The sequence below is a fragment of the Coregonus clupeaformis genome, chromosome 25 (genome assembly GCF_020615455.1).
Source record: "Coregonus clupeaformis isolate EN_2021a chromosome 25, ASM2061545v1, whole genome shotgun sequence".
NCBI classification, from domain to species: Eukaryota; Metazoa; Chordata; class Actinopteri; order Salmoniformes; family Salmonidae; genus Coregonus; species Coregonus clupeaformis.
In genome coordinates, this window is record NC_059216.1 from 32,200,273 (window position 1) to 32,212,560 (window position 12,288).

Below are 12,288 nucleotides of genomic sequence, written 5' to 3' on the forward strand. Positions count from 1 at the left end.
ATATTTAAGTTTGCTTTCAGTGTATTGAACTAAGCATATACAGTATAGCCTTGTTGATTTGATGATGTTTAAATGTTTAAGTTGAAATGGTGCTGGAATAGCGGAGGCAGTGCTCCTGTTGTCTGTGTGGTAACTCCGTGGTTCCAAATCAGTAGTTGTTCAGTAAATTGTCGAAAACATTAACTTGCTTGACCATGCTGCAGGTCATATAACTGTTTGTTACATGCAATATTTTCTTTGTGGACTTCACCAGACAAATGTTGCTCTCCGGTTTTGTGATTAAACAAATGTGTAGTTGAACTTTGTGACTGTTGTCTTTTTGTTGTCACAGCCTTATTGTATATCACAGTGGCGTATGAACGAATGGGTTACAGAGCAAACAACGCAAATATCACAACATAGGATGTAATATGGCTTTTTTACTGGCTTGGCTTGCCTTCCTGAGTGATATTACCCACACACCGCTACTGGAAATGTCTTGAGTCAATAAGTATTCAACCACATTGTTATGGCGACCCTAAATAAGTTCAGGAGTAAGAATTTGCTTAACAAGTCACATAATAAGTTGCATGGACTCAATCTGTGTGCATTAATAGTGTTTAACATGATTTTTTTATGACTACCTCATCTCTGTATCCCACACATACAATTATCTGTAAGGTACCTCAGTCGAGCAGTGAATTTCAAACACAGATTACAATACAAAGACCAGGGAGGTTTTCCAATGCCTCACAAAGAATGGCACCTATTGGTAGATGGGTAAACATTTTTAAAAAGCAGACATTGAATATCCCTTTTATTCATTGGTGTGTCGATACGCCCAGTTACACAAAGATACAAAGATACGCCCAGTTACAGGAAACATCCGCACTGAGCTATAGGGTAGAGCTGCTGCTTTCAAGGAGCGGGACTCTAACCCAGACGCTTATAAGAAATCCCGCTATGCCCTCCGACGAACCATCAAACAGGCAAAGAGTCAATACAGGACTAAGATTGAATCGTACTACACCGGCTCTGACGCTCGTCAGATGTGGCAGGGCTTGAAAACTATTATAGCCTACAAAGGGAAGCACAGCCGCGAGCTGCCCAGTGACACAAGACTTCCAGATGAGCTAAACCACTTCTATGCTCGCTTCGAGGTAAGCAACACTGAAGCATGCATGAGAGCACCAGCTGTTCCGGATGACTATGTGATCACGCTCTCCGTAGCCGATGTGAGTAAGACTTTTAAGCAGGTCAACATTCACAAGGCCGCAGGGCCAGACGGATTACCAGGACGTGTACTCCGAGCATGTGCTGACCAACTGACAAGTGTCTTCACTGACATTTTCAACATGTCCCTGACTGAGTCTGTAATACCAACATGTTTCAAGCAGACCACCATAGTCTCCGTGCCCAAGGACACTAAGATAACCTGCCTAAATGACTACCGACCCATAGCACTGACGTCTGTAGCCATGAAGTGCTTTGAAATGCTGGTCATGGCTCACATCAACACCATTATCCCAGAAACCCTAGACCCACTCCAATTTGCATACCGCCCCAACAGATCCACAGATGATGCAATCTCTGTTGCACTCCACACTGCCCTTTCCCACCTGGACAAGAGGAACACCTACGTGAGAATGCTATTCATTGACTACAGCTCAGAATTCAACACCATCGTGCCCTCAAAGCTCATCACTAAGCTAAGGATCCTGGGACTAAACACCTCCCTCTGCAACTGGATCCTGGACTTCCTGACGGGCCACCCCCAGGTGGTAAGGGTAGGTAACAACACATCTGCCACACTGATCCTCAAAACAGGGGCCCCTCAGGGGTGCGTGCTCAGTCCCCTCCTGTACTCCCTGTTCACCCATGACTGCATGGCCAGGCACGACTCCAACACTATCATTAAGTTTGCCGACGACACAACAGTGGTAGGCCTGATCACCGACAACGATGAGACAGCCTATAGGGAGGAGGTCAGAGAAATGGCCGTGTGGTGCCAGGATAACAACCTCTCCCTCAACGTGACCAAGACAAAGGAGATGATTGTGGACTACAGGAGAAAAAAGAGGACTGAGCACGCCCCCATTCTCATCGACAGGACTGTAGTGGAACAGGTTGAGAGCTTCAAGTTCCTTGGTGTCCACATCACCAACGAACTATCATGGTCCAAACACACCAAGACAGTCGTGAAGAGGGCACGACAAAGCCTATTCCCCCTCAGGAGACTGAAAAGATTTGTCATGGGTCCTCAGATCCTCAAAAAATTATACAGCTGCACCATCGAGAGCATCTTGACTGGTTGCATCACCGCCTGGTATGGCAACTGCTTGGCCTCCGACCGCAAGGCACTACAGAGGGTAGTGCGTACGGCCCAGTACATCACTGGGGCCAAGCTTCATGCCATCCAGGACCTCTATACCAGGCGGTGTCAGAGGAAGGCCCTCAAAATTGTCAAAAACTCCAGCCACCCTAGTCATAGACTGTTCTCTCTGCTACCGCACGGCAAGCGGTACCGGAGTGCCAAGTCTAGGTCCAAAAGACTTCTCAACAGCTTCTATCCCCAAGCCATAAGACTCCTGAACAGCTAATCATGGCTACCCAGACTATTTGCACTGCCCCTCACACCACCTTTTTACGCTGCTGCTACTCTGTTAATTATTTATGCATAGTCACTTTAACTCTACCCACATGTACATATTACTTCAACTACCTCAACTAGCCGGTGCCCCCGCACATTGACTCTGCACCGGTACCCCCTGTATATATAGCCTCCCTACTGTTATTTTATTTTACTTCTGCTCTTTTTTTCTCAACACTTTTTTGTTGTTGTTTTATTTTACTTTTTTTATTACAAATAAATGCACTGTTGGTTAAGGGCTGTAAGTAAGCATTTCACTGTAATGTCTGCACCTGTTGAATTCGGCGCATGTGGCCAATAATATTTGATTTGATTTGATTTGATTTGAGATACAGGTGTCCTTCCTAACTTAGTTGCCGGAGAGGAAGGAAACCACTCAGGGATTTCACTATGAAGCCAAAGGTGACTTTAAAACAGTTACAGAGTTTAATGGCTGTGATAGGAGATACAGTGCCTTGTTAAAGGATTCACCCCCCTTGGCATTTTTCCTATTTTGTTGTCTTACAACCTGGAATTGAAATGGTTTTTTGTGGGGTTTGTATCATTTGATTTACACAACATGCCTACCACTTTGAAGATGCAAAATATTTTTTATTGTGAAACAAACAAGAAGTAAGACAAAAAAACAGAAAACTTGAGCGTTCATAACTATTCACCCCCCAAAGTCAATACTTTGTAGAGCCACCTTTTGTAGCAATTACAGCTGCAAGTCTCTTGGGGTATGTCTCTATAAGCTTGGTACATCTAGCCACTGGGATTTTTGCTCATTCTTCAAGGCAAAACTGCTCCAGCTCCTTCAAGTTGGATGGGTTCCGCTGGTGTACAGCAATCTTTAATCATACCACAGATTCTCAATTGGATTGAGGTTTGGGCTTTGACTAGGCCATTCCAAGACATTTAAATGTTTCCCCTTAAACCACTCGAGTGTTGCTTTAGCAGTATGCTTAGGGTCATTGTCCTGCTGGAAGGTGAATCTCCGTCCCAGTCTCAAATCTCTGGAAGACTGAAACAGGTTTCCCTCAAGAATGTCCCTGTATTTAGCGCCATCCATCATTCCTTCAATTCCTACCAGTTTCCCAGTCCCTGCCAATGAAAAACATCCCCACAGCATGATGCTGCGACCATCATGCTTCACTGTGGGGATGGTGTTCTCGGGGTGATGAGAGGTGTTGGGTTTGTGCCAGACATAGCGTTTTCCTTGATGGCCAAAACGCTCAATTTTAGTCTCATCTGACCAGAGTACCTTCTTCCATATGTTTGGGGAGTCTCCCACATGCCTTTTGGCGAACACCAAACGTGTTTGCTTATTTTTTCTTTAAGCAATGGCATTTTTCTGGCCACTCTTCCGTAAAGCCCAGCTCTGTGGCGTGTACGGCTTAAAGTGGTCCTATGGACAGATACTCCAATCTCCGCTGTGGAGCTTTGCAGCTCCTTCAGGATTATCTTTGGTCTCTTTGTTGCCTCTCTGATAAATGCCCTCCTTGCCTGGTCCGTGTGTTTTGGTGGGCGGAACTCTCTTGGCAGGTTTGTTGTGGTGCCATATTCTTTCCATTTTTTTATAATGGATTTAATGGTGCTCCGTGGGATGTTCAAAGTTTCTGATATTTTTATATAACCCAACCCTGATCTGTACTTCTCCAAAACTTTGTCCCTGACCTGTTTGGAGAGCTCCTTGGTCTTCATGGTGCCGCTTGCTTGGTGGTGCCCCTTGCTTAGTGGTCTTGCAGACTCTGGGGCCTTTCAGAACAGGTGTATATATACTGAGATCATGTGAAACTTAGATTGCACACAGGTGGACTTTATTTAACTAATTATGTGACTTCTGAAGGTAATTGGTTGCACCCAATCTTATTTAGGGGCTTCATAGCAAAGGGGGTGAATACATATGCACGCACCACTTTTCCATTATTTATATTTTTTAATTTTTTTAAACAAGTTATTTTTTTCATTTTACTTCACCAATTTGGACTATTTTGTGTATGTCCATTACATGAAATCCTATTAAAAATAAATGTAAATTACAGGTTGTAATGCAACAAAATAGGAAAAACGCCAAGGGGGATGAGAATGGATCAACAACATTGTAGTTACTCCACAATACTAACCTAATTGACAGAGTGAAAATAAGGAAGCTTGTACAATATACAAATATTCCAAAACATGCATCCTGTTTGCAACAAGGCACTAAAGTAAAACGTAAAATGTGGTAAAGCAATTGGGGCAAATTCAACACAACACATTACTGAGTACCACTCTCCATATTTTGAAGCATAGTGGTGGCTTGAATATCTCTGGCAAGACCTGAAAATGGTTGTCTAGCAATGATCAACTACCAATTTGACAGAAAATTAAGAATTTTGAAAAGATTAATAGGCAAATGTTGCACAATCCCGGTGTGGAAAGCTTTTAGTGACTTACCCAGAAAGACTCACAGCTGTAATTGTTGCCAAAGGTGCATCTACAAAGTATTGACTCAGGGGTGTGAATACTTATGTAAATGAGATATTTATGTATTTAATTTTCAATACATTTGTAAACATTTCTAAAAACATGTTTTCACTGTGTCATTATCGGGTATTGTGTGTAGATGGGTGAGAAAAAAAAAATATATAAGTCTAGGGGTATGAATACTTTCTGAAGGCACTGTATGTTGCCTTAAGAGTTGTGCAAATTGGTAGAACCTTACTGAAAACGATTCACAGCTGTAATGGCTGCCAAAGGTACTTCCACCAATTAATAACTCAGGGGGTGGAGAATTATACAATTATGATATTTGGTGGGAACATGTTTGATAACTTGCTTTCACTTTGAAAATGTGGAGTAGGTTATGTGGATCTGTAGGAAAACATTTAATTTAATCCCTTTTTAGATTTAATTTTAAGGCAGCAAAATGTGAAGAAGTTCAAGGGGGTTTTGACTTTTTATAGGTACTGTATGTGTGCACTCCCATACTTCTGTCTGTAATGGATACAGATAATAGCAGGGAGTGCATACGGTACTGCTGAGCCGATATTCCGAGCCTGTGCAGTGGCATCTCTTCCAGACCTTCATCCTATCCCAGTATTCCAGAGGGAATCTGTCCCTGCCTGAGGGATGAGGAATGGCCTTAATGAAGTCGGACAAGCCGGAATACATGCATAAGAAAGATTTTAAATATTGATATGATGTCACAACGTAGCCGCATAATATTGGAATGGCAAATTGGTTAGTGGCTGCGTTGTCTTGATGGCCTGATGCGTCCAATACAGTGAGAGAGTGGAATGATTAGCCTCATCACGATTGATTGTGTATTCCGTGGGAGGCGCAAACACAAAAGACGGCACCATTTGAATCAGGGGTCCCCATCTCTTCGCTGTATCATATGCAATGCAACTTCGGCGGGCGGTGAATGTGATTATTTATTATTAATTTATTTTGGGACTGTGAATTATTCAGGGGCATATGTAATTAACAGCTAGTGAATTTATATCATACTGCCTTGCAAAGTATTAATGGAGCTTTATTAAAGAGCTTCATCAAGCGACAGAAGGAGGCTTTCACAGGACAGGAACAAATGGTTGTGTGATCCTTCACACACAGGGCCACAGGCACGATTAATGGCCAACTATGTGCACACAGGTCCCAATGTCACAATAGCAGGCCGGAACTCTGAACTTTCATCTTGTCAATGACCTTTGACCCTGACATTACACATCATTAGGGACAGGAGTTTCTCCTGAACGTGTGATCTAACCAGGAAAACTACTATAGCGTATAACTAGGGCCCAGAGTTTTTCCTGGTCAGGTCACGTAGTCAGGCAAAACTTCTGGACCTACCTATCATGAGAGGTTCATTATTTTGGTCTTTCACTCACCACTAGTGTTGCAAAATTCCCGTCACTTCCCAAAATTTCTAGTTTTTTCAGAAATCCTGGTTGGAAGTTTCACGGAATCAGGAGAGAATAAATGCTGGAAATCCAGAATCCTTCAACTAGAATTTTGGGAAAACCTGGGAATTTTGGGAAAGTTACCGTAATTTTGCAACCCTACTCACCATTTAAGATCAGGAGGACTTTACAGATGTGAAGGAAGAAGCTTTGAGATGTGAAGAAGGCTCCAGAACTAAACAACAACATGCAATGCCAGGCTGGGAACTAAACTAGTTTAGATCTGGGATGCTGGGGCAGGCAGGGGGCAAAGGGAGGGGATAGATGGAAGGGGAGCGGGAGAGAGAGAGAGAGAGAGAGAGAGAGAGAGAGAGAGAGAGAGAGAGAGAGAGAGAGAGAGAGAGAGAGAGAGAGAGAGAGAGAGAGAGAGAGAGAGAGAGAGAGAGAGAGAGAGAGGAGGGTTATGTTGAACATTGCATAAACATGAGGGACACACAAAGTTTCCAAGCCGTGTAGAGTGCTCCAGCTCGTTTACTTTGAGCTTGTGGTTAAATAAATCTTGAGGTCAAACTTCAGGCCCATCCACTCAGGCGTGGGTCAGTGTTAAATTATTCACCATGTCTGGGACGGGGGGACGGGGGGGGGGGATGCCAGTTACTCGCTGGAGAGTCGGCGGTATTGAGTCTAAAATGTGTACACACCATCCATTTTCAGCCTGGCTAGAGACACTTGTTTATTTAAATCAGAATCTGACTGACTGAGACCCGGCCTCGTGGATGTTGTGAAAACAGGAAATAGAATAACATGTTTTAGTCTCACTGCTTCATGATTCCCTCTTAGGTTGCGTCCCAAATGGCACCCTATTTCCTATATAGTGCATTATTTTTGACCAGACCCCTATGGGCCCTGGTCAAAAGTAGTGCACTATATTATAAGGGGAAAGGGTGCCTTTTGGGATGCAGCCATAGACATTAGTCAAGATGCCCTGAGATTAACCTTGATCTCATTATCTGAAGTGATCAATTAGTTAATATTAATACTGAATATTTCCTGTCTTTGGTTGACGTGGTGCTTACAAGGCTACCAAAGACCACTCTGGTGTTACTTGGATTTATATTTTTAGCATACTCTGGTAGAGCCAGAAGAGGACTTTTTCCTAGTCACTGTGCTTCTGCCTCTGCATTGCTTGCTCTTTGGGATTTTAGGCTGGGTATCTGTAAAGCACTTTGTGACAACTGCTGATATAAAAATGACTTAATTATCAATTAGATAGACATTTCAGTACACTAGTGCATTCGGAAAGTATTCAGACAACTTGACTTTTTCCACATTCTGTTAGGTTACAGCCTTATTCTAAAATTGATTAAATTGTTTTTTTCCCCTCATGAATATACACACAATACCACATAATGACTAAGCAAAAACAGGTTTGTAGAAATGTTTGCAAATGTATTAAAAATATAAAACGGAAATATCACATTTACATAAGTATTCAGACCCTTTACTCAGTACCTTGTTGAAGCACCTTTGGCAGCGATTACAGCCTTGAGTCTTCTTGGGTATGACGCTACAAGCTTGGCGCACACACGGGGGGCCAGTATGAAAAAAAAATTTATGCACTCACTAACTGTAAGTCGCTCTGGAAAAGAGCGTCTGCTAAATGACTAAAATGTCAAATGTAAAATGTATTTGGGGAGTTCTCCCATTCTTCTCTGCAGATCCTCTCAAGCTCTGTTAGGTTGGATGGGGAGAGTCGCTGCACAGCTATTTTCAGGTCTCTCCAGAGATGTTTGATCGGGTTCAAGTCCGGGCTCTGGCTGGGCGACTCAAGGACATTCAGAGACTTGTCCCGAAGCCACTCCTGCGTTGTCTTGGCTGTGTGCTTAGGGTCGTGGTCCTGTTGGAAGGTGAACCTTTGCCCCAGTCTGAGGTCCTGAGCGCTCTGGGGCAGGTTTTCATCAAGGATCTCTTTGTACTTTGCTCCGTTCATCTTTCCCTCATGTGCCTTTTACTGAGGAGTGGCTTCTGTCTGGCCACTCTACCATAATGGCCTGATTGGTGGAGTGCTGCAGAGATGGTTGTCCTTCTGGAAGGTTCTCCCATCTCCACAGAGGAACTCTGGAGCTCTGTCAGAGTGACCATCGGGTTCTTCGTCACCTCTCTGACCAAGGCCCTTCACCCCCGATTGCTCAGTTTGGCTGGGCGGGCAGCTCTAAGAAGAGTCTTGGTGGTTCCAAACTTCTTCCATTTAAGAATGATGGAGGCCACTGTGTTCTTGGGGACCTTCAGTATAGTATAAATGTTTTGGTACCCTTCCCCAGATCTGTGCCTCGACACAATCCTGTCTCGGAGCTCTACAGACAATTCCTTCGACCTCATGGCTTGGTTTTTGCTCTGACATGCACTGTCAACTGTGGGACCTTATATAGACAGGTGTGTGCCTTTCCAAATCATGTCCAATCAATTTAATTTACCACAGGTGGACTCCAATCAAGGTGTTGAAACATCTCAAGGATGATACATTGAAATGTGATGCACCTGAGCTCAATTTGGAGTTTTATAGTAAAGAGTCTGAATACTTATGTAAATAAGGGATTTCTGTTTATATTTTTTTATACATTTGCAAAAGTTTATAAAAACCTGTTGTCACTTTGTCATTATGGGGTATTGTGTGTAGATTGATGAGGAAAAATGTTTATTTAATCAATTTTAGAATAAGGCTGTAACGTAACACATTTTTTGAAAAATGCACTGTATATATGAATGGGAGATGAGGGCTTGTCACGTGTCACAAAGGTCTTTCTCGTCAATTGAGAATGTGGTATGACAAATTCAACCACAACTCCATTTGAGCATCCCTTACCATAAACCATCTATAAGGCAGGAGTGTGTCAATTCTATTTAAATATAGTCAATTCAGGAAGTCAATTCAAATTTCTAAAAAGTAAAACATCTCATATAGAAGCATTGAGGTAAATTGGAATTGTAATTCCTGTTTACTCCCTGAATTGACTCAATTTAAATGGAATTGACCCCAACCATGCTATTGGGTTTTAATTGTCAAAAGTTCCAATATTTAGGATTTGACATTTGACTCAGAACTTCATATTACCATACTGTACAGTAGGTCAACCATACAGGTACTGTATAATATGGGCACAGTGAGCGATATGTACAGTATATTAATATACAAATACATGAGTATCTACTGTACCACATAGGGGATGTCATGTATGGCTCAGAGAAGACATATCCCATTCCAATAGTGAACAGAGTCCCAGTGCTCCTCTGTTCCCTCCCAGTCCATGCATTACACACCCTCATTAATGAATCCCAACCAGGAGTAAATTTCAATCACCAACCCTGACATGTTCACTGCATTTCTCCCATTGCTCCATTCTTCTTTTTTTCTCTTTTTTTATTCTCTCGTTCTCTCCGTTCAGAGACATTTCCAGGGTTAACATGCTAATTCTGCTTTATGAGGTCTGACGGAGCCCACTCTCCAACACTTACATCTGTTCAACAATTATTAGACCATTTTTGTTATAAAATATTCAACACCCCCGAGTGTCACACGACTGAAACCTGAAAATCTATCCAGCGAATGGAATAGTTAATTTTTTGAGGAACAGGGAAAGGGCTAAAAACACAGATTTACTTTAAGATTCTCCAATTAAGCATGGAGGCGTAGTGGGCTGACAGTGTTTCGGGGTCAAACCAGTGGTCTGAGAATAGACCTAGGATCTCTCCGAATCATGAACCAAGTGGAGGTTCAGTGGAGTAGTAACTGTAGTGTGGGTAGTAGTGTGCTGCACACTACTGTAAGAGCTCAATTCTACAACAGTAGGACTACAGAGCACCTTCCAGACCCAGCACCAGGATAAAGTGACTGAGGGGGCAGTTGAAATCGGCGAGGGGGCTACATTTTGGGGAGTTCTTGCATTGGAATGATATTAAACTCTGCTTATAATCATGCTATACCACAATAATAAGTCCAAATGCTGAGACTCTGAGATCATTGAGTGCTTTTGAAATCTGTAGCCTAGCTCTGCTGTGCTGTATCAGCACAATGGACAGCGCTCTACAGCTAGGCCATTTTGTTAATGAATATAGGCTACAAGATAGATAGGGCAATTCACCTATTACAAACAGCCTGTGTGAATTCAGCCCTAAACACAGCTGTCTTACCAAAATAATGCAAACTAAATGCTGAAAGTAGTAGCCTAGTTATTCATGCAAACAAAAATATTGAATAGCAGTTTTGCTTAGAATAACGACATGAATGGGAACAGAACAAAACAGCGGTACCAAGTAGTAGGCCTAGTAAACCAAATATAATATTGATAAAGGCATGACAAATCTATATTTAGGCTAATTACATTAACAGTAAACAAACACAGCAAATAAAAGGCAAATGGAGATCCAAATAACCAAAACATAGCCTACAGCCTACTACAATGGGATGCAGCCATGCACAGCTGGCTTGCCAAATAAATAGGCCTATAGAGGTGCGCTTCAAACATGGAAAATCATACCGCTCAGTCATGAGTTCAGCAACACGTTATGATACGGCACAATACACTTCTGTGAATCAAATGTGACCCATGTAATCAATTAAGTAATGGCAGCCTGCCATAAACATATTTTCCAACACATACAGTTCCATTTACAGCAACGAAAACCAATAGGCTACCAAGAAAACCATAATAGAATGTAGCTTATACATTTATATGATGAACAATACCAATATGTAGCTATACCCAGGGGTGTCATTTGGGTTCTTGCATTGAAATTATATTGAATTCTGCTTGTATCACGCTATACCACAATAAACATCAAATAAAACAATTAATGCTTTTGACCAAGAAGTGACAGGTTCAATGGCACAAAATCTCCTCCATCAGCACTATGGACAGCGCCCTAAATACTAAATCAAGATTTTGATAAAAACCGACCAGCTAGATTGTTTCAATCTTACGTTTTCATAAGAGTTGCAGCTTCCTTGATTATTTGAGCTTTCCTCGGGTGTAGCATGCTTTTTTTGTGCTGACTGAACACATTTGTCAAAGTCGAAAATGAGTTCTCGCATGTAGCTGTGGACGCCCCAAAAGTCAGTCCAAGTTTCAGTGCAGTAAGCACAGTAGGCATACTGGAGAGAGGCCCAGAGAATCGTTGCAGGATATCAAGTAGGGATATCAAGTGGGGTCCATTTGTCCTCATTGGAGCCAGAGCGGGTGATTTCAGTCTGCAAAAACTGGTGAGCGACACTAAACTCAGCTTCCACCAAATCTATTTTGCTTAGATCCAGCAGTGGTTTTTCACATCTAGAAAGTCATTGCTCTCTGGGTCAAGGGCACACAGGACTGAAACAGTTTTTGAAAATGTTTTTGGACAGAAAACCTGTGGCTAGGGTGGGATTCTAGGCTAACCTGGGCTGGCTCCTCTGTTCCAAGATCATCAGGAACAGTTGGAGGTGGAGGCGGCTGTGTGGAGACATTATCCTGGCGGTGCGTGTGGAAGGGTGGGTAGGCTCTGCACACGGAGCTAGCTGGAGCTCGGCAGCATCATTGCTGCTGGGCTTGGCGGAGGCCTCGTGGTGTGATGCTGCTGCTGCTCATCACTCTCCGTCTCCTTTGTTTGGAAACTTTGGCGAAGCCAATTTCTGATATCCATCATGGCAGATTAGCTGGTTCGAGCTAGCTAAATAGGCTAAGCTAATAACACTAAAGCTTTATACAGCTAGCTAGCTAAGCGTGAAGCAGCTTCAATGGTAAACTTGACTCCACTCTTATA